This window comes from Balaenoptera acutorostrata, chromosome 10 (genome assembly GCF_949987535.1).
Source record: "Balaenoptera acutorostrata chromosome 10, mBalAcu1.1, whole genome shotgun sequence".
In the NCBI taxonomy this organism is placed as follows: Eukaryota; Metazoa; Chordata; class Mammalia; order Artiodactyla; family Balaenopteridae; genus Balaenoptera; species Balaenoptera acutorostrata.
This window is the reverse complement of record NC_080073.1, coordinates 28246920-28268767: the sequence shown is the minus strand read 5'-3', so window position 1 is coordinate 28268767 and position 21848 is coordinate 28246920. Positions and strand designations below refer to the sequence as shown.

Genomic DNA, 21848 nt, shown 5'->3' with positions numbered 1-21848 from the left:
TTTCTCTAGGAGGTGGGTCAAAAAGGATCTTGCTGTGATTTATGTCATTGAGTGTTCTGCCTATGTTTTCCTCTAAGAGTTTTATAGTGTCTGGCCTTACATTTAGGTCTTTAATCCATTTTGAGTTCATTTTTGTGTATGGTGTTAGGGAGTGTTCTAATTTCATTCTTTTACATGTAGCTGTCCAGTTTTCCCAGCACCACCTATTGAAGAGACTGTCTTTTCTCCATTGTATATCCTTGCCTCCTTTGTCATAGATTAGTTGACCATAGGTGTGTGGGTTTATCGCTAGGCTTTCTATCCTGTTCCATTGATCTCTATTTCTGTTTTTGTGCCATTACCATACTGTCTTGATTACTGTAGCTTTGTAGTATAGTCTGAAGTCCAGGAGCCTGATTCCTCCAGCTCTATTTTTCTTTCTCAAGATTGCTTTGGCTGTTCAGGGTCTTTTGTGTTTCCATACAAATTGTAAAATTTTTTGTTCTACTTCTGTGAAAAATGCCATTGGTAGTTTGATAGGGATTGCATTGAATCTGTAGATTGCTTTGGGTAGTATGGTCATTTTCACAGTGTTGGTTCTTCCAATCCAAGAACATGGTATATTTCTCCATTTGTTTGTATCATCTTTAATTTCTTTCATCAGTGTCTTATAGTTTTCTGCATACAGGTCTTTTGTCTCCTTAGGTAGGTTATTTTATTCTTTTTGTTGCAATGATAAATGGGAGTATTTCCTTAATTTCTCTTTCAGATATTTTGTCGTTAGTGTATAGGAATGCAAGAGGTTTCTGTGCATTGTTTGTATCCTGCTACTTTACCAAATTCATTGCTTAGCTCTAGTAGTTTTCTGGTAGCATCTTTAGGATTCTCTATGTATAGTATCATCTCATCTGCAAACAGCGACAGTTTTACTTCTTTTCCGATTTGGATTCCTTTTATTTCATTTTCTCCTCTGATTGTCGTGGCTGAAACTTCCAGAAGTGTGTTGAATAACAGTAGTGAGAGTGACAACCTTGTCTTCTTCCTGATCTTAGAGGAAATGGTTTCAGTTTTTCACCATGGAGAACGATGTTGGCTGTGGGTTTGTCATATATCGCCTTTATTATGTTGAGGTAGGTTCCCTCTATGCCTACTTTCTGGAGAGGTTTTATCATAAATGGGTGTTGAATTTTGTTGAAAGCTTTTTCTGCATCTATTGAGTTGATTATATGGTTTTTATCCTTCAATTTGTTGATATAGTGTATCGCATTGATTGATTTGCGTGTATTGAAAAATGCTTGCATCCCTGGGATAAATCCCACTTGATGATGGTGTATGATCCTTTTAATGTGCTATTGGGTTCTGTTTTCTAGTATTTAGTTGAGGATTTTTGCATCTGTGTTCATCAGTGATATGCCTGTAGTTTTCTTTTTTTGTGACATCTTTGTCTGGTTTTGGTATCAGGGTAATGGTGGCCTCATAAAATGAGTTTAGGAGTGTTCCTCCCTTTGCTGTATTTTGGAAGATTTTGAGAAGGATAGGTGTTAGCTCTTCTCTAAATGTGTGATAGAATTTGCCTGTGAAGCCATCTGGTCCTGGGCTTTTGTTTGTTGGAAGATTTTTAATCACATTCTCAATTTCAGTGTGTGTGATTGGTCTGTTTATATTTTCTATTTCTTCCTGGTTCAGGCTTGGAAGGTTGTGCTTTTCTAAGAATTTGTCCATTTCTTCCAGGCTGTCCATTTTATTGGCATATAGTTGCTTGTAGTAATCTCTCATGATCCTTTGTGTTTCTGCAGTGTCAGTTGTTACTTCTCCTTTTTCATTTCTAATTCAGTTGATGGAAGTCTTCTCCCTTTTTTTCTTGATGAGTCTGGCTTATGTTTTATCAATTTTGTTTATCTTCTCAAAGAACCAGCTTGTAGTTCTATTGATCTTTGCTATTGTTTCCTTCATTTCTTTTTCATTTATTACTGATCTGATCTTTATGATTTCTTTCCTTCTGCTAAATTTGGGTTTTTTTGTTCTTCTTTCTCTAATTGCTTTAGGTATAAGGTTAGGTTGTTTATTTGATATTTTTCTTATTTCTTGAGGTAAGATTGTATTGCTATAAACTTCCCTCTTAGAACTGCTTTTGCTGCATCCCATAGGTTTGGGGTCGTCATGTTTTCATCATCATTTGTTTCTAGGTATTTTTTGATTTCCTCTTTGATTTGTTCAGTGACCTCTTGGTTATCTAGTAGTGCATTGTTTAGCCTCCATGTGTTCGTATTTTTTACAGTTTTTTTCCTGTAATTGATGTCTATTCTCATAGCGTTGTGGTTGGAAAAGATACTTGATACGATTTCAATTTTGTTACATTTACGGAGGCTTGATTTGTGACCCAAGATATGATGTATCCTGGAGAATGTTCCATGGGCACTCGAGTAGAAAGTGTATTCTGTTCTTTTTGCATGGAATGTCCTATAAATATCAGTTAAATCCATCTTGTCTAATATGTCATTTAAAGCTTGTGTTTCCTTATTTATTTTCATTTTGGATGATCTATCCATTGGTGAAAATGGGGTGTTAAAGTCCCGTACTATTATTGTGTTCCTGTCGATTTCCCCTTTTATGGCTGTTAGCATTTGCCTTCTGTATTGAGGTGCTCCTATGTTGCTGCCATAAATATTTACCCTTGTAATATCTTCTTCTTGGAGTGATCCCTTGATCATTATGTAGTGTCCTTCTTTGTCTCTTGTAATAGTCTTTATTTTAAAGTCTATTTTGTCTGATATGAGAATTGCTACTCCAGCTTTCTTTTAATTCCATTTGCATGGAATATCTTTTTCCATCCCCTCACTTTCAGTCTGTATGTGTCCCTAGGTCTGAAGTGGGTCTCTGGTAGACGGCATATACATGGGTCTTGTTTTTGTATTCATTCAGACAGTCTGTGCTTTCTGGTTGGAGCATTTAATCCATTTACCTTTAAGATAATTATCGATTTGTATGTTACTATTATCATTTTCTTAATTGTTATGGGTTTGTTTTTGTAGATCTTTTCATTCCCTTGTGTTTCCTGCCTAAAGACGTTCCTTTAACATCTGTTGTAAGGCTGGTTTGGTGGTGCTGAAGTCTCTTAACTTTTGCTTGTCTGTAAAGGTTTTAATTTCTCCATCAAATCTTTTTTTTTTTTTTTAAATTTTATTTATTTATTTATTTATTTATTTTTGGCTGTGCTGGGTCTTCGGTTCGTGCGAGGGCTTTCTCTAGTTGCGGCAAGTGGGGGCCACTCTTCATCGCGGTGCGGGGACCGCTCTTCATCGCGGTGCGCGGGCCTTTCACTATCGCGGCCCCTCCCGTTGCGGGGCACAGGCTCCAGACGCGCAGGCTCAGCAGCTGTGGCTCACGGGCCCAGCTGCTCCGTGGCATGTGGGATCTTCCCAGACCAGGGCTCGAACCCGTGTCTCCTGCATTAGCAGGCAGATTCTCAACCACTGCGCCACCAGGGAAGCCCTCTCCATCAAATCTTAATGAGAACCTTGCTGGGTAGAGTAATCTTGGTTTTAGGTTTTTCCCTTTCATCACTTTAAATATGTCCTGCCACTCCCTTCTGGCTTGCAGAGTTTCTGCTGAAAGATCAGCTGTTAACCTTATGGGGATTCCCTTGTATGTTATTTGTTGCTTTTCCCTTGCTGCTTTTAATATTTTTTCTTTGTATTTAATTTTTGATAGTCTGATTAATATGTGTCTTGGCATGTTTCTCCTTGGACTTATCCTTATGGGACTCTCTGTGCTTCATGGACTTGATTGAGTATTTCCTTTCTCATGTTAGGGAAGTTTTCAACTGCAGTCTCTTCAAATATTTTCTCAGACCCTTTCTTTTTCTCTTCTTCTTCTGGGACCCCTGTTTTTCAAATGTTGGTGCCTTTAATGTTTTCCCAGAGGTCTCTGAGGCTGTCCTCAATTCTTTTCATTATTTTTTCTTTATTCTTCTCTGCGGTAGTTATTTCCGCTATTTTATCTTTTTTTATATATATTTATTTATTTATTTGTATTTATTTTTGGCTGTGTTGGGTCTTTGTTTCTGTGTGAGGGCTTTCTCCAGTTGTGGCGAGCGGGGGCCACTCTTCATCGTGTTGCGCAGGCCTCTCACTATCGCGGCCTCTCCCGTTGCGGAGCACAGGCTCCAGACGCGCAGGCTCAGCCGTTGTGGCTCACGGGCTTAGTTGCTACACGGCATGTGGGATCCTCCTAGACCAGGGCTCGAACCTGTGTCCCCTGCATTGGCAGGCTCACTCCCATCCACTGTGCCACCAGGGAAGCCCTCCACTATTTTATCTTCCAGGTCACTTATCCGTTCTTCTGCCTCAGTTTTTCTGTTATTGATTCCTTCTGGAGAATTTTTAATTTCATTTATTGTGTTGTTCATCTTTGTTTGTTTGTTCTTTAGTTCTTCTAGGTCCTTGTTAAACGTTTCTTGTATTTTCTCCATTTTATTTCCAAGATTTTGCATCATCTTTACTCTCATTACTCTGAATTCTTTTTCAGGTAGACTGCCTGTTTCCTCTTCATTTGTTTGGTCTGGTGGGTTTTTACCTTGCTCCTTCATCTGCTGCATATTTCTGTCTTCTCATTTTGTTTAAGTTACTGTGTTTGGGGTCTCCTTTTCGCATGCTGCAGGTTCATAGTTCTTGTTGTTTTTGGTGTCTGGCCTCAGTGGGTGTGGTTGGTTCAGTGGCTTGTGTAGGCTTCCTGGTGGAGGGGACTGGTGCCTGTGTTATGGTGGGTGGGGCTGGATCTTGTCTTTCTGGGGCACAGGACTGCATCCGTTGGTGTGTTTTGGGGTGTCTGTGAAGTTAGTATGATTTTAGGCAGCCTCTCTGCTAATGGGTGTTTTTGTGTTCCTGTCTTGCTAGTTGTTTGGCATGGGGCATCCAACACTGGAGCTTGCTGGCTGTTGAGTGGAGCTGGGTCTTAGCATTGAGACAGAGATCTCTGGGAGAGCTCTCACCAGTTGATATTACGTGGGGCCGGGAGGTCTCTGGTGGTCCAATGTCCTGGGCTCGGCTCTCCCACCTTGTAAGCTCAGGTGTGACACCTGGCTGGAGCACCAAGACCCTGTCAGCCACACGGCTCAGAAGAAAAGGAAGAAAAAAAGAAAAAGAGTAACCAAAATCCACTAATAATAACAAGCACTAAAAACTAAACTAAGATAAACGTAAAAATCAGAAACAAATCAGTTGCAGTCAGCAAACCCCAAGTCTACAGTTTCTCCCAAAGTCTACCACCTCAATTTTGGGAAGTTTTGTTGTCTGTTCAAGTATTCCACAGATGCAGGGTTCATCAAGTTGATTGTGGAGATTTAATCTGCTGCTCCTGAGGCTGCATGGAGAGATTTCCTTCTCTCTTCTTTGTTCGCACAGCTCCCGGGGTTCAGCTTTGGTTTTGACCCTGCCTCTGCATGTAGGTCACCCTCAGGCATCTGTTCCCCGCCCAGACAGGAGGGGGTTAAAGCAGCAGCTGATTAGGTCTTTCTTGCTGTCTCAGGCCAGGGAGAGGGACGTGTATGGTCATCGTAATTGGAATGTGGGGTGAGCCTTTGGCAGCAGAAGCTGGTGTGACATTGCACCGGCCTGAGGCGTGCCGTGTGTTCTCCTGGGGAAGTCGTCCCTGGATCACGGGACCCTGGCCATATTGGGCTGCACAGGCTCCCAGGGGTGGGGGTGTGGGTAGTGACCTGTGCTTGCACACAGGCTTCTTGGTGGCAGTGGCAGCAGCATTAGAGTTTTTTTTGCCTGTCTCTGGGGTCCGAGCTGATAGCTGCGGCTTGCACCCGTCTCTTGAGCTCGCTTAGGTGGTGCTCTGCCTTCTGTGGGCACATGGGGAAGGAATCCCCTCTCCTCGCACACCCCGAAACAATGGTCTCTTGCATCTTAGGCAGCTCCAGACTTTTTCCCGGACTCCCTCCTGGCTACTTGTGGCGCACTAGCCCCCTTCAGGCTGTGTTCACTCAGCCATTCCCAGTCCTCACCCTGGGATCTGACCTCCGAAGCCCAAGCCTCAGCTCCAGCCCCCGCCCGCCCCTGCAGGTGAGCAGACAAGCCTCTCGGGCTGGTGAGTGCTGGTCGGCACCGATCCTTCGTGCAGGAATGTCTATGCTTTGCCCTCTGCACCCCTATTGCTGCGCTCTCCTCTGTGGCTCCGAAGCTTCCCCCTCGCCACTCCCCCATCTCCGCCAGTGAAGGGGCTTCCTAGTTTGTGGAAACTTTTCCTCCTTCACAGCTCCCTCCCAGAGGTACAGGTCCCATCCCTATTCTTTTGTCTCTGTTTTTTCTTTTTTCTTTTGCCCTACCCAGGTACCTGGGGAGTTTCTTGCCATTTGGGAAGTCTGAGGTCTTCTGCCAGCATCCAGTAGGTGTTCTGTAGGAGTTGTTCCACATGTAGATGTATTTCTGATGTATTTGTGGGGAGGAAGGTGATCTCCACGTCTTACTCCTCTGCCATCTTGAAGGTCTCCCATCCTGGAGATCAGAACTTTGAAATGGATTTCACTGGGCTGAAATCAAGATGTTGGCAGGATCATGGTCGTTCTGGAGGTTCTGCTGAATCAACTAGCCCTGAAAATGGATCGCACTGGAGCATGGGACCCATAACTGCCATCGCTGGCAGTCAGAGAGTGCGGGAGAGTGTCATTGCATTTAGGCTGTTACCTTGATGGGTGACACATCGTTATCGGCACCTGCTGATGAAGTGCAGATGAGTGCTGTTGGGCACCATGTGCCACGGGAGGAAGTCCTAACTGGAGTGCTCTGAGTGCGCAAAATTTAAGAACTTATCAAGGTTTTAGGAGGTAGCGTGTTTTGGGAAAGTGAGTGTGTCTGCAAGCTGCTGAAAGATGTTCTGGTAGACGCTTTGAAAAATCAAGATCTACAAAAGCCAAGGCTGTAAAATTCAAATTCTTTTGCTAATAAGGTTAATTATAGCACTACTAATTGAGTACCAGTGACTGTTCAACTGCCTATGTAATAACTAATTTAATCCTCATAAGAACAAGGTAGGTAGGTAGGTACTTTTGTTATCTCTTATTAACATTCTGAGTAAATAAAACCCAGAATGGTTAGATTATATCGATTGTACCTGGAAGAGGCATAATCTGGCTTCAGTGTTTTGAGTTCTTAACCAAGTGTTTGAGTTCAGCTGCCTCGGTGGTTTGATGCCTCTTGCAAAGATCCACTTGAAGACTGGGTAATATTTCCTTTAACAGGAAGGGTTTCCTTCATCTAATTAGTTACCCTGGTGCATCTTGAAGTCTTTAGGTACAAACTTTTGTTTTTCCTAAACCTTGAAGGAGCCGTGCCTGTGTGTGCACCGTTTTGTTCTTAGTATCCAGCACAGCCAGCCCCTCAGTGGTGTGTGAGAAATATTTGTTTGCCAGACTTTGATTCCTGAGCTGAGGCATCTAGTTTGCATGGTTAGGGGCCAAAAGAGACACTTTGTTTACAGAGACAACTCTTTAGGAATATAACTGCCAAACGTTTGGTGTCAGTCTTCTGAACTGTGGCTTAGATAATAGGAAAGGTGGTTTTCTCATGATTAAGGCTATCCCTTATGTAAGAGTATTAGTGCAGTGAGTTAAGTGGCTGATAAAGATGCTTGGCGGGGTTATCCATAGAGAATGCAAATGGCACTAAGTTTACAGACTAATTAGAAATGACCAGCTCTTATTGAGTGCTAGAGGAGAGGAAACTGAGCTAAAAGAGTAACCAGATTTAACCTGAAAAAGATGGAGAATCAGAGGTGGTTGACTTCGTTGGCAGCTGAGAAGTAAAAAGATACGGGGCTGAGAAAGGGAGAGAATTCATTAATGATAATGAAACATTTATGGTTAGAATCTATGTTGGGTTCTTTGACACCCCATATCTTATTTATTTAGCTTATTTATTTATATTTTCCTAACAGCTCTCAGAAAGAAGGACAGGTATGAATCCCCCTTTACAAGTAATAACTGAGACTCACCAACTGTAATTACCTAACGTCACTCAGATCTTAAGAGGAAGAATTGGAATTTCGACTTGGGCTTTGTGCCTCCAGAATTGATGTTTTAAAAATAATGGTGAAAAAGAACATCTTTTTCTTTGGGATGAATCAAAGGATGGAGGAGTAAGAGCTACCTTTGTCCTTGGAGGTCACCTCCACTTAGTAGCTCTAAGTTATTAAGTTTGTTCCCATATTTTTAATTTTATGTGAGTATTCCTCTCATTAAACCCAATGCAAGTATCCCTCTATGTCAAGGAGTTTAACCTGAGCACTACTGACATCTGGGCCCAATTCTGCATCCCTGGTCTCCAGGCCCCAGAGGCCAGTAGCAAAACGACCCACGCCCTGCTCCCCAGTTGTGACAACCAAAATGTCTTCAGACGGCTCTATCTGAAGAAGAGAGCAATAAATTGTAAGCAAGTAATTAATTTGAATGGGATTCTGCGACTTGGGTGTGTATAAGTCACTTGATACCTTGTTCACTGTGGTTCTTTCTGATTTAGTTGGTTGGAGCAGGAGCTGAGGAATCTGCAAAGTGAATGACATGGGTTCGTTCTTGATCCTGCTTTTAGAGGAAGTGCCTGCGAAGAGTTGATGTTCACATCCTTCCCTACAAGCCATCTCTATGTTTCCAGAGTATAGTACCTTTGTGGGTATTTAAATGCTTTTCTCTGTGTCCTTTTAATCTTCCTTAGATCTGCCGGCCTATCCTGCCTGTGATTAAGTTTACAGTTAAGCTAATGATTTGCTCCAAGTTTCCCGGCTTGTAAAATCGCATGCCATGCATACAAATGTGTAGGATTTTGACCTTATAAACTGAGTAGCAATTATTGGCATATCTTAAGACAAGAGGCGGCCACCTTTTGACTTTGAAAATATCACCAGGAGGACATTTTATTGTAGGAAGTCAAGTTTTGTGTTCCTAAATATCTGTTTATTGGGCTTCTTGATAGCAGTTTAAGGCAAAATTTATTACGAATAGGGGCTGAGACACTTGATAAAAGTGAAACTTTGCGTTTAGTGATGTGAGATGACTCACCTCCTGTTGCTGCAGATAAGCAAGAGTTGGTTCTCTGGGTGAGTTCTGCTACTATTCAGTATTCAATATATCCTATCAAAATCTCAATAGAAAAGACATTGTATTGGAAGGTGATCCTTCACCTTAAAAGGGAGTCCTTTGCTTTTCAAAACACACTTTGGGCTTGGCTTTGATAAATTTTAAAGTGATATTATTCATGTTTCTCAGTCTATATCTTTTTTAAAAATTTAAGCATATATCTTTTTATAATTTAAATTTTTATTGAGATTAAAGATTGTTGTGCATAATAATACAGAGAGATCTCTTACATACCTTGCCTGGTTCTCCCAAAGGTAACATTTTACAGAACTGATGTGTATCACAGTATATTGACATTCATACAATCCACTGATCTTATTCACATTCTGGAAGTTAAATCATGTTTGTGTGTGTGTGTATTAAATTCTATACAATTTTATCAGCCGTTTAGGTTCATCTATCCACCACCGTAGTCAAGATAATGAAGAGTTTCAACACCATAAAGATCTCTCATGTTTCCCTTTTATAAACAATATCTACCTCCCTCTTAGCTCCATCCCCAACTGCTGGAAACCCCTAATCTGTCCTCCATTTCTAAAAATTTTATCACTTCAAAAGCTACATAATTGGAATCATATGGTATGTAAAGGAGGCATTAGCTTTCTTCACTCAGAATAATTGGGGGGGATTTATACAAGTTGTGTGTATCAATAATTTATCTCTTTTTACTACTGCGTAGTATTCCCAGGTATGGGTATGTTACAGTTTAACCTTTTACCTGGTAAAGGACATCTGGGCTGATTCTAGTTTTTGACTCTTATAAATAAAGCTGCTGTGAACAGTCACACACATGTTTTTATGTGAACCTAAGTTTTCATTTCTCTGGGATAAATGTTCCAAGTGTACAGTTGCTGGGTTGTGTGGTAGTCACATGTAGTTTCATAACAAACTGGCAAATGGTTTTCTAGAGGGGTTGTACCATTTTACATTCTTGCAGCTTTGTATGAGTGATCCAGTTTCTCTGCATCCTTGCAAGTTTTGTATTGTCACCGTGTTTTATCTTACTCCTTGTGATAGGTGTGTAGTGATCAATGTGGTTTTAATTTGCATTTCCCTGATGGCTGATGATGTGGCTCGTCTTTTGCTGTGCTTATTTTCCATCTGGATGGCATCATCAGTGCAATATCTTTTCATGTCTTCTGCCCATTTTCTTTTCTAATTGGACTTTTTTTCTTTTTACTTAGAATTTTGAGAGTTCTTTATGTATCCTGCATACTAGTCCTTTGTTGGATTTGTGGCTTGCAAATGTTTTTCCTAGTCTATGACTTGGCTTTTTATCCCCTTCATATGGGTTTTCATAGAGCAAAAGTTTTAAATTTTGATTAGCTCCGGTGTATCAGCTTTTCTTTTATGGATCATGCTTTTGATTTCAAGTCCAAGAACTCTTTGGTTAGACCTAGATCCCAAAGATTTTCTTGTGTTTTCTTAAAAGTTTTAGAGTTTTACATTTAGGCGCATGATCCATTTTGAATTAATTTTTGTATGAAGTGTGGGGTTTAGTTTAGGTCAATGTTCTTTTTTGCTATAGATGTCTAGTTACAGCAGATGATGCATTTGTTGAAAAGGCTATACTTACTTTCTTCATTAATTCTAAGTCTTCATTAAATGGAGTTGAATATATTTGTGTGGGTTTATTTATAGGTCCTCTCTTCCGTTCCCTTGATTTATGTGTCTGTCTTTCCCCAGTACCACACAGTCTTGATTACTGTGACTATATAGTAAGTCTTAATATCAGGCAGAGTGATTCTTCCCTTTTTATTCTTCTTTGTCAAGATTGGCTTAGCTCTTCTAGGGCTTGTGCCTTTCCATATAAATTTTACAGTAAGCTTGTTTATGTCTACAAAAACTTTGCTGGGATTTTTATAGGAATTTCATAAGCACTATAGATCAGTGTGTGGAGAATTGACATTTTTACTATGTTGTGTCATACAGTCCGTGAACACAGTGTGTCTCCATTTGGTTAGGTTTGCTTTGATTTCTTCCAGTGCCTTTGGAATTTTCAGCACACAGACCCTGTACATGTTTTGTTCAGGGTGTATCTAAGTACTTCATTTACTTTGGGGTGATTGTAAATGGTATCATGTTCATTTCTGTTCATTCAGTGTTGGTATATAGAAGTGTGATGTATTTTTCTGTGCTGATTTTTTGTTCTATGACCTTGCCGAATTCATTTATCTGTTCTAGGGTGTTTTCTTTTGTAGAGTCCTTGGGCTTTTCTATGTAGACAATCATGTCATTGCAAACGGAGAGAATTTTATTTCTTCACTGTCTTTCTTTATGCCTTTCCTTCTTTTTCATGCCTTATTTTAGCAGCTAGAACTTCCAGTACTATGAAGACATCCTTGGTCTCAATTAGGAGGAAATACATTCAGTTCTTCATCCTTAAGTATAATGTTAGCTGTACTTTATTATTTTTTGGTAGATGCACTTTATCACGTTGGGATAATTCCTCTCTGTTTCTAAGTTGCTGAGAGGTTTTAGTCATAAATGCATATTAGGTTTGTCAAATGCCTTTTCTATGGCAATGGATATGATCATATGGGTTTTTTGTTTGTTTAGGTTGTTGATATGGAGGATTGTATGCCCTACATCTTTTTTTTTTTTTGATTCTTCAATTTCACCTTTTATGTTCATGACATTGGGTTTGGGGAAAGAAAGGAGTCCTAAAGCCTACATCTTTGTAAACGTTGCACAGAGGTGCACTTGCTTCATTTTGCCCTCACGCCTCTTCTAATTCTGTCTCCATCTTGTTCTCACTTTATCTTTGTTTCTCGTGTTATATCTCTGCAAGTTACACCTCAGATAGTCCAGGCCAGAAAAGTTGGAGGAGGTACTGTTAGTTGATACATCTGAATTTTCTGAGTTCATAATTAAACCTAGCCTTTCCAATTTGGCAGTGGAAATAGGTGTGACAGGTTACATTGCATTGTTTCTCCCTGGCATTGCCCCTCTTCACTATGTGATTTTTTTCAATGGATTCTCTTTTCTCATTGGCCAGAAAAATAAGCGGAAGAACTTTGAGTGGAAAGAAGGTCTTTTTTTTTATGGTTCCCTTGCTGCTGAAGTAATTAAATCCAGGGGAATGAAGACCCAAAAGAGAAATTTAAAAACAATCACAAAGAAAAAGAGAAAATGATTGTGTTGATTCTGGGGTTAGGTTTGAATCTGGGTTCTGGGAATTAGTATTAGTGTGTCCTAGGGCAACTTGCTCAGTCTTTTATAAATTTTTAAAATCTGTGAAATGGGGACGTCTCTTGTAGGGTGGATTAAATGAAATAATGCAAGTCACCTGTTCTGCCTGCTGCCTAGGAACCTTGTAGGCCCTCTGTAAATGGTGGTTAGTTTTGGTCATGCTGTGCTTGCTGCATGTGTAACGGGTGAATAATTCTGGCAGGGAGGAAGGATGAAGAGTAGAAGGTGGTTGCAGAATGAATGCTGAAATGAAATTGCTCCTATTATCAGGTCAAAGGAACCTAAGGGAAATTTTTTCAGGAAAAAGGCCAAAATGCCTGAAACAGTTTGTGCTGAGAGTGAACATGGTGAACACCTATGACTTGAATGTGATTTCTAATGACTTGTTAAAAGCTGCTTTTGAAAGAGAGCTGCCAGTTTCTGCTTCGGAGAGGTCTTGTCTTGGTTATAACTGTTGGCTGTTCTAAACTGCCTGCAGGACAGAGGACTAAGCCTTCCGATAGACCCACCGGTAGCGGGTCCCAAACTAAATTGCCCTGCAGACTCAGCTGGGGAATACCTGTTACATGAGTAGATTTTCAGGACCTGTTTCCTGAATTCTTAAGTGAGTAGGTTTGGAGGAGGGCCCAGGAAGCTGTATATACTACTTGTGACAAAGATCCCAAGAAATTATGAAATAAAATTTAAAGGAGGAGAATGAGAACCACTGAGATGACATCATCATTTGAGGTTTAGCAGCTGTAGTAGCATTTTAAGTTTTGCTAGCAATTTTGTGTGCAACCCCAGGAAAATCACTTAACCTTTTTGTACCTTTCGTGTGTATATATATATATATATATATATGTATATATATATATATATATTTTTTTTTTTTAACGCATTTTATTTTTGGCTACGTTGGGTCTTCGCTGCTGCGCGCGGGCTTTTCTCTAGTTGCTGCGAGCAGGGGCTACTCTTCTTTAAGGTGCGCGGGCTTCTCCTTGCAGTGGCTTCTCTTGTTGCGGAGCACGGGCTCTAGGGGCACGGGCGAGTAGTTGTGGCACGCGGGCTGTAGAGCGCAGGCTCAGTAGTTGTGGCTCACGGGCTTCGTTGCTCCGCGGCATGTGGGATCTTCCCAGACCAGGGGTCGAACCCGTGTCCCCTGCACTGGTAGGCGGATTCTTAACCGCTGCGCCACCAGGGAAGCCCCTTGTACCTTTATTGATTCAGCCTTTTGAAAGAGGAGGCAGAAGGGATTAAAAACTCTGACCTTCTTTACATGGTTGTTGTAAAGAACTACTTGAAAAAATACCTGGAAAGCACTTTGCAAATAGAAATTGCTTTATAAATGCCTTTTAAAAGAAATGTAATTTTCTGACACAGTTTTAAACACAAATAGTCTTGTTGAGTGCATCAGTTCAAATTACAAATATCGAGATGGTATCACCATGGCCAGAACCCAAAGTTTGGAGGCAATAAGGAAACAGCAGAAGGTTATAATGTCTTTTTTTTTATCTGTGTTGTCTTTAAAAAATAATGCTGATGCTAACCTCTAAAATCCACATTTTCCCATTTGGTTTGTTTTGTATTTTTAGTTGGCTACTCCCACCAATTTGAGAATTTAATTGGAAAAATAAATGACTTCTAACATTGCTGCTGTGATGTTCATCCCCCCTCTCCCAGTCTCTCAATTAAAGCCTTGCTCCTCCTGTCACAGGCACATGTGTGGATTTGCTAGAACTCTGTAAATTGATGCACACCTGCAGTGTTGGTGGAGACGCTCTTAGTCCCATCCCCTGATGCGGTGTGTTCTCCTGTCATTCATCCATCCCGGCAGGAGAGCCTGAAACTGCTCTCCTGCAAATATGCCGCAGTGCAGTTCCCAAACCGCCCTTTCTGCAGTACTAAGGCAAATGGAGGCCCATTAATGCAGAGGGACTTAAGTTACATTTGGGATTTACAGTTTATAAACTCATTTTTCACCTCAAAATTGGTGGCAGTGTTGTTGAGTTTATACCAGATGTCAGATGGGTTAGAGGGGAGTGTCTGTGGGAATTCAGAACACATTGTTTTAGGCATTTGTCTCTATATTCATGTCCTGTAGTTAAAAAAAAAAAAATGTAGGTGGCAGTATAGAATAATTTCTCTGGAGTTGGACTGGCCAGTCCCAAGAGATCTAACCTCACCAAGGCTCCTTTACCTCATCTTTAATCTGGGGAAGCTAACAGTAAGTATCTTGTAGAAGTTCTGTGAAGATCAATGGAAATAAGCATAGAAAATTCTTTGTTGGGGGTTTGGCACGTATTAAGTGCTCCACATAGTTGAGCAGTCTTATCTGCTGATACACGCAGTGGTGCCTTGTAGAAGTAGAAAGCAGAACAGGTGAATGAATGTGGATCTCAGAGATTGGAGTGGTCTGCATTTAAATATTGTTAAACCCAGAAGCCAGAAAAATGTATCTATATATATTGTTTACATTTTTGCAGTATTTTCTCTTAAATGATATTTTGCTACCATGTAGGTTTTTGGTACCATGCAGTTTTTGGTACAGATGAAACCACACAGAGTGATGGTGCTGTGTGGTTTTTTCACAATTGTTTTTTATAGGACAGTGAGCATGAAGGTTGGATTGGTATGTGAAGAGCTTCCTCCATTTTTGACTTTTGTTGTGCAAAATGTTATTGGATGGCTGTCCAGTAAGTGAATGTCTCTCCTCATGGCTGATGATAGGAAAGTGTTATCAGTTTCTCCTGCTGGGTGTTATACGTTGAGATCAGGTACAACTGGAGATAAGATAAGAAAAACTTAGAATGTAGTGCTTGAGCTCCCTTGGGGGTTATTAATCAGAAGGTAAATCTGCATGGTAGGTGCACAATGTATATGCTCCCCAATTTCAACTGGAGATCCTTCAACCCACAGAGAAGTGGTCTCTTGTTGCACTGTCCATTGAGACTGGAATAAGTGTTAATAGCATCCCAGAGTCTTCAGTCCAGGAAGCTGAGAGCCTTTTCACACTGCCTTTGAGATAAACCAGTTTGCCAGTCGCTCTCCCTGGGTGACCACCTGCTCCTAGGCTCTGAACCATCCTATTTTAGAGAAATTCAGGATCCACTTTGCATAGAATCCCTTTTTCCTTTATTTTTTAACATTGATATCACTGCCAGAAATTTGCATCATTCAAAGCACAAACAGAATCTACTTAATAAAAATGACATTTAAAAATATATTACCTCATAGTTATGATTGCCTACCTTTATGCCCCCTTTTTTTTCCATTGGAGATTTTTATCTTGTAATGAAACATGGCAATAAAGAGGAAATTGGATGAGAAGGTGCTGTATTCGCCTACCAGCTTGGTTTGGAGAGCTGAAAAGGTTAATTTTACGCTGGTTGGTTGGCTATCACCCAGTATGATTGTCCTCATCTTTTGCACTGTGGGGTGTACCACATACAGACCTGTTAGATTGTTCTTGAAGCCTGGAGAGAGCCTCCCTGTTCTGTCTCGTGGGGTGGTTGGGACTGAGAAGAATGGCATGGCTGTCAGGGTGGCCTCGGAGTGTCTTTCTGCCTGCTTGGAGGGAAGGATGGAGGTGGGAGAATATACAGAGAGCAACTTTCCGTAGTGTGATTATTAATACTGCAGAGCTGAGAAGCATCAGGCATAGGAGCATGTGCTTGGAGACACAGCACGTAGGCCCAAGGGAGTGAACTTAAATTCATGGAGCCTTAGTTTCCGTCACCTGTACCTTGAGATTTACTTGTACTTTTATTTCATCAAATTGATCATTAACTATACTTTTATTTCCCCATTGTTTGTAAAACTTAACTACTCTCTTATGTACCACTAAGAAAGAAATCTCACTGCTAATTTAACTCTGACATATTACTATATGTCATATGATACCATCAATTGTAGGATCTGTCCTGATTTCAGAGAGAGAAAGATGTGAGTTGTAAAATGTGCAAGTAATCACACCATAAATTTTAAGGACCATAATAGTTAATACCTGTAACATATGAGCGGTGCGTTAACACACAGTGAGCGCTCATTAACTTTCTTGCCTTACTCCTCTCTCCCAGTGGTGTTTTCTTCCTAATCAGTTGGTAAATCTCTTTTGAGCATATAATATGTGTCTGGCGTGTTCTTTGTATTTGGTACATGTCAGTGAACAAAGTAGACATAAATTCTACTTCTGGTGGAGCTTGCACTCTACCCTGTGGACTTAATAAAGGACCTACCACCTCAGTAACCAGCAGGATAGGCCCTGAGCTCAGCTCTCCTTTCTCACCAGAAAGAGCTGCTTTTCTTGGCCTTGTCATTAAGATTGAATGTGTGTGTCGGTAGCGTATCAACATACAATATCTGCCAAACTCCTTATAGTCTCATTAGCTTCCAGCGTTTTCTGTATACCTTGCCATCTGGCTTATATCAGATCCTTCAAACAAACTATGCCATGCCCCGGCTCCCTACTTTTCCCCGTGCTCTCTGTTCCCTCCATCCTGCCCTCAGCCTTGGACATGCAGCTTCCCCGGCAGTCCCAGAAGCTACCTCTTTCCTGAGGCCTTTCCTCATCCTTCCATCTGAATACAATTTATCTCCTTAGACTTTCGCCCTGTACTACTTTGCCTTTGCTTCTGCCATGATACCCTCTGTATGCAATACTGTAGCCCCATGAATATAGGCTCCTTAAGGAAGCCCAGTGAACAATAATTGCAGGCCAAAGGGACATGTTTTTATTAACGCATATCAGCAAGTCACACCGAATTACACAAATGAATATTCTCTGGTTTAAACAGATGAAGTCCAGGGTCTTCCAGTTGGGTCATATGGCAGTCCTGCACTTACTCACTTATTTTTATGTTTTATTAACAGGAATCATGTCATTAAAATCTGAAGGCTCTCCCTAGCACTTTCCTTTTTATATGTATCTGTTCTATCATCTCCCATTTCTGGACTGACTTAAACTTGTCAGCCGGAAAGATGGATGTCATTCAGGTACTGGCAGCACGAGATGCTTCTGTAAATAGCCTTTTTCACATCTGGGTGTTCAGTTTCTCCTGCTGGGTCTGAGGGGATCTGATGAGCTTTGGATCTTCCTTTTTCCATACCCGGGGCAGATCCAGCCTGGGCTGCTCCGTGCCTCCGCTCTGGCATAACCTCATCCTCTTCTTCCTTGTCCTCAACACCCAAGTGCAGCTGTGGCGCCCTTCATCTGCCTTAGACTTGCCAGTACCCACCACTTGAAACTAGGCCCTGCTGTGATTCTAAGTCTCCATCCAGAAGGAGCTGGGGTTTTTTTTTTTTTTTTTTTTTTTTTTCAGGACTCAAGAGACTGTGAAAGTCTCATGAAAAGGAAAAATTTCGTGCCAAGAGAAAGAAGTGCAAACACCCTCTGTTTTCTGCCTCTAAAGCAGGGCCCGTGGTTTCCGCTGCTGTGTTTTTCTAATGTCATTTGACTAACCATCTCCCTACAGGCCCAAGCAAATGTGGGCAGTGTTGATCCAGCCTCCCAGGATCCTTTGAGACTGACTGTGATACAGTATTTTGCTGTTTGCGGCATGACTATAGATTGCCTCTTTTAGAGGATTTAAAACCTTCCTGTCAGATGCCCACAGGCCTCCGGCTCATATCTACCTAGTTTTTTGGTCAGTTTTCTAACTCTTACATAATCCCCAAGCATACAGCTGCGGTTTTTACTCAGAATTTAATGTAGTCTTTTTAAAAAGCCACCCCTTAGGTGGTTTACAAAGGTGTAAATCCAGTCTGTAAAAGGCAGGAAAGGCAGATACATGGGATAGTTGGCACTTAAATATATATATTGGCATTTTACATATATATATATATATATATATATATATATATATATATATATATATATATATATTTCCAGTTGACAAAAATCAACCTCGTAATTTTACACTTGGTTTTCATCCCAGGAAAGTAGATTGTTAAATATTACCAAAGTATAAAGTGATCTTTGATTTTAATCAGAAAGACTTTCTTTTTGATGCTCAAGAGCAAAGTTGTAAATGGGTGGAAAATTGTCCATTTGGTTCTTGCTGTCTGCCTCTTCCCGCACTTTGATGAAGGAAGGGCTTTTATCAGCACAAGGAAGACCTCAAAGAAGTTGCTTTTTTTTTAAAAAAGGAAAAGGCTCCTCCCTGCTCAAAAGGTAGCTGTACTATACGTAATTGAAAATCAGATGTAATCATTGGAAGATGATTTTGGTGATCTGATTGCAATGACCCATGTAATGTATGTTACACTCATTTGTGTGTTATTCCATGAGAGCTAAGGTGAGCACGTATACTTCAGTGGGGAAAACTGAGGTTAGAGAGGTATGGGGGCTTGCCTGTGATCATATAGCCAGTACGTGGTGAACTCAGGGCTCCAAGATTCATTTCCGCTCCTTTAAATGGTCTTGCCATGCACTTTCCAGGAGTCACATTAGAATCTGCTATCTAAGAGCATGTCTAGTGGCTGGGTAATTATTTTAGGATCGCTTCCCCTTCCGTCTTTTGATACTGTTTATTCAGTCCTCAGGATTCTTTGTCTGCGTTCCAAACTTCATTTCCTGGATTGAACGTTCATCTTCTCAGGATGTAGGTGGTTCTTTAAGTAACAGTTGCTTGCCATAGTTACTAGTTCATCCATTTCTTTGTTATACACTTAATACAAATCCCCAGGACTCAAGTGTCTTAAGTGAATCTTGGAGAATCTTCTCAGAGTTTTGGCTTATATCTGAATGAAAGATCTGTTCATTCAAGAGAGAGCTTCTGGGGCTTCCCTGGTGGCGCAGTGGTTGAGAATCTGCCTGCCAATGCAGGGGACACGGGTTCGAGCCCTGGTCTGGGAAGATCCCGCATGCCGCGGAGCGACTACGCCCGTGAGCCACAAGTACTGAGCCTGCGCGTTTGGAGCCTGTGCTCCGCAACAAGGGAGGCCGCGACAGTGAGAGGCCCGCGCACGGCGATGAAGAGCGGCCCCCACTCGCCACAACCAGAGAAAGCCCACGCACAGAAACGAACACCCAACACAGCCAAAAATAAAAATAAATAAAGCGTAAAAATTAAAAAAAAAAAAATGAACACAATCTAATAAAACCTATAAAAAAAAAAAAAAAAAAGAGAGAGAGCTTCTGAAATCAAGGTTCAGATATTTGCCCAGTTTCAGTTGGTTTTCAATCTTGCTGTTGTGGGGTAAACAGAGGTACTATTAGAGAACTTTCAGGGGAGTCAATAAAAGTTAAAGGAAGAGCCAAAGGTTCTTTACTCTTTTCTGTGTCCATTTGACTTTCCAAATTGTTTTCTGGAAGAAGTGAATCATATTTCATATTTGAATACTCACTTCAAATATTCGTTGTGTTTCCAGGAAGCAGGTCCTTTGTGTTTTGGAGAAAATATGCTCTTCAGAAAGAATCATGTGAATATTAATTTTTTTCATTAATGTGTTTAACTTTAGAGAGCCATGAATATGCTTAGCTTTATTTTTTAGGTTTTCATTTAGCTTCAAAGTTGCATGTGTCATTATTAAAGTTGGAAAGGACTCTTCTTTGTCATGGAGAAAGTAAAAGTCGTAGAGAAAGTAAATCATATTTGAAGAAAACATTTTAATACCTGAGATTTTAAAATTATGGGATTGTATTCATACTGTAGACATTCAACCTATTTGAGTTAGGTTTTTAAAGCTCTTGACTACTTTTGCTTCTGGCTAAAACATTATGGAAAGTGTTCAGCTTTCTTTTTGGAAAAGAGCTCTATTTTTCTCCCTTAATAGGAAACAGAATTAATTGATCCAGTAAGTGAAGTAATTGCACATTTGAGTTGGACAATTTAAAACACACAAAGTTTGAAATCATAAAGCATTTTCTTGAGCAGTTGTGTTTTGGGGTAGCATTTTCTGTTACAGTGTGCTCCCTCCTTCCCAGTTTTCCTCTATTCTTCTTTCACATTAATGGTCTTACATAATAAATACTCATTACAGAATATGCTTGATTTGTATGGTTGCTAAGAAAAGCTTAAGAGTGACTCAGCAATTGGAAAGCCTTAATTCTAGATCTACAAGCCCTTCACTTCATCTATCTCTGTACTCATGGACGACATCACTAATCCATCAGCAAAGCTCATATGTGCCCTCCTGATTCTTCTCTGCACACTGCCTCCATCAGTCATGCTGAGATGAAATCTGCATGTCATCTTTGAATGTATGTGTCTTTATTGAAGGTCCTTTTGTTAGGCAAAACTCTCCTGAAGGAAAGCACAGAAAAATTCTTAATTCTAGGAATTCCCGGTTTGGAAGGTTACTCCAACACCAGGTAGAACCATAAGCAAAGCGCAGATCAAAGCTCCTGTGATTAGGACACAGATTATCACTCTCCACCCAGGAAAATCCTGAGTTGCTCTGATTTTATGTGAAATCAGGCTGTCGGTGGAAGTTCTTTCTCAACTGTAGTAAAAGTTAAAGAACTTGTTTCCTTTGTAAGTTTTGAGCAGGAACAGGTTTGAATCTATATGTAAAATCAATATCCTAGAAATGGAAATCTAGTTATGAGATATATGTTGGGGGTGGGTGGGTCACTGGCTGCATTTGGCCCCGATTCTACACATAAGCTTTGGAGGGCATGGTTAGAATTGTGAGTAATTTAGGATCAACAGTTCAATCCTGTATAATTTAGTGACTCAGCACAGTAATAAACCCTGGAAACTTCTGCTTCTGTGTTCCTTCTCTGCAGGAATTAAGGGCATATAGGAAGAAAGCAAACATGAATTAATTTGATTTTATGTGCTTAAGCAGGCATAATGAGAATCTGTTGGTACGGCGGAAGTTACCACCAATCCACATAAAAATGAATAATACTGACGTTCAAAGAAAGAGCATTAATCATGTTGCTGTGATTGCAGACTTAAATAATTTCAGGGGCTCATGCTTACACACAAGGGCCTCAAGTCCCTGAATGTTGGACATTATGTGGAAGCTTATGTGGCAGAGGCCCTGAAACATTGCCCTGCTAACCCACGTGACATGTCCTGGTGTTCCTTTTCCTGACTTGCCTTTGCACTAAATAATGCCGTCTTTTCTCAGAAAGTCTAAAAAGGCTTTTGTATTTTCAAAGAGTAGAAATGAAATGGGTTTTTCCACCCCTTTTGATAACCAGGTACTTTTAATAGCAAGGCTTTTCTTGGCTTCGATCCTTGGGCAATTTTGTGATAATTTTTTTGAGCATGTTGGCGCTCACATGCTCCATGAAAATTCAGAGATCAGTTTCCAAGAATTTCAGATTTCCCGTTATAAGAGGTCAAACAAATGATACAAGTTACTTAAGTGTTTCTTGGACCATAAAGGAACTGTTCTCTCGGGCTAAATGTACCCTTTCCAGCAAACTAATATGAATCTCTGTCAACTCAGGGTTTTACATTTTTAGGACTGTGCAGTTTAAATGTGAAAGGTAGTGCAGTCATTAAAAACCAGCTAGAATTGTTAAGATTTGTTAGAAGAATATAATTGCTAATATTGCTGCCATGATATTCATATATTCATATAAAATATCAAGTGATATTTTATCACG

General features: G+C 40.5%; 1 protein-coding gene across 3 annotated transcripts in view; it reads left to right on the top strand.

The window, feature by feature from the left end:
* Positions 1-21848, top strand: part of PTPRG (protein tyrosine phosphatase receptor type G) — a 731557-nt gene that overhangs the window by 322039 nt on the left and 387670 nt on the right. The window lies entirely within an intron of this gene.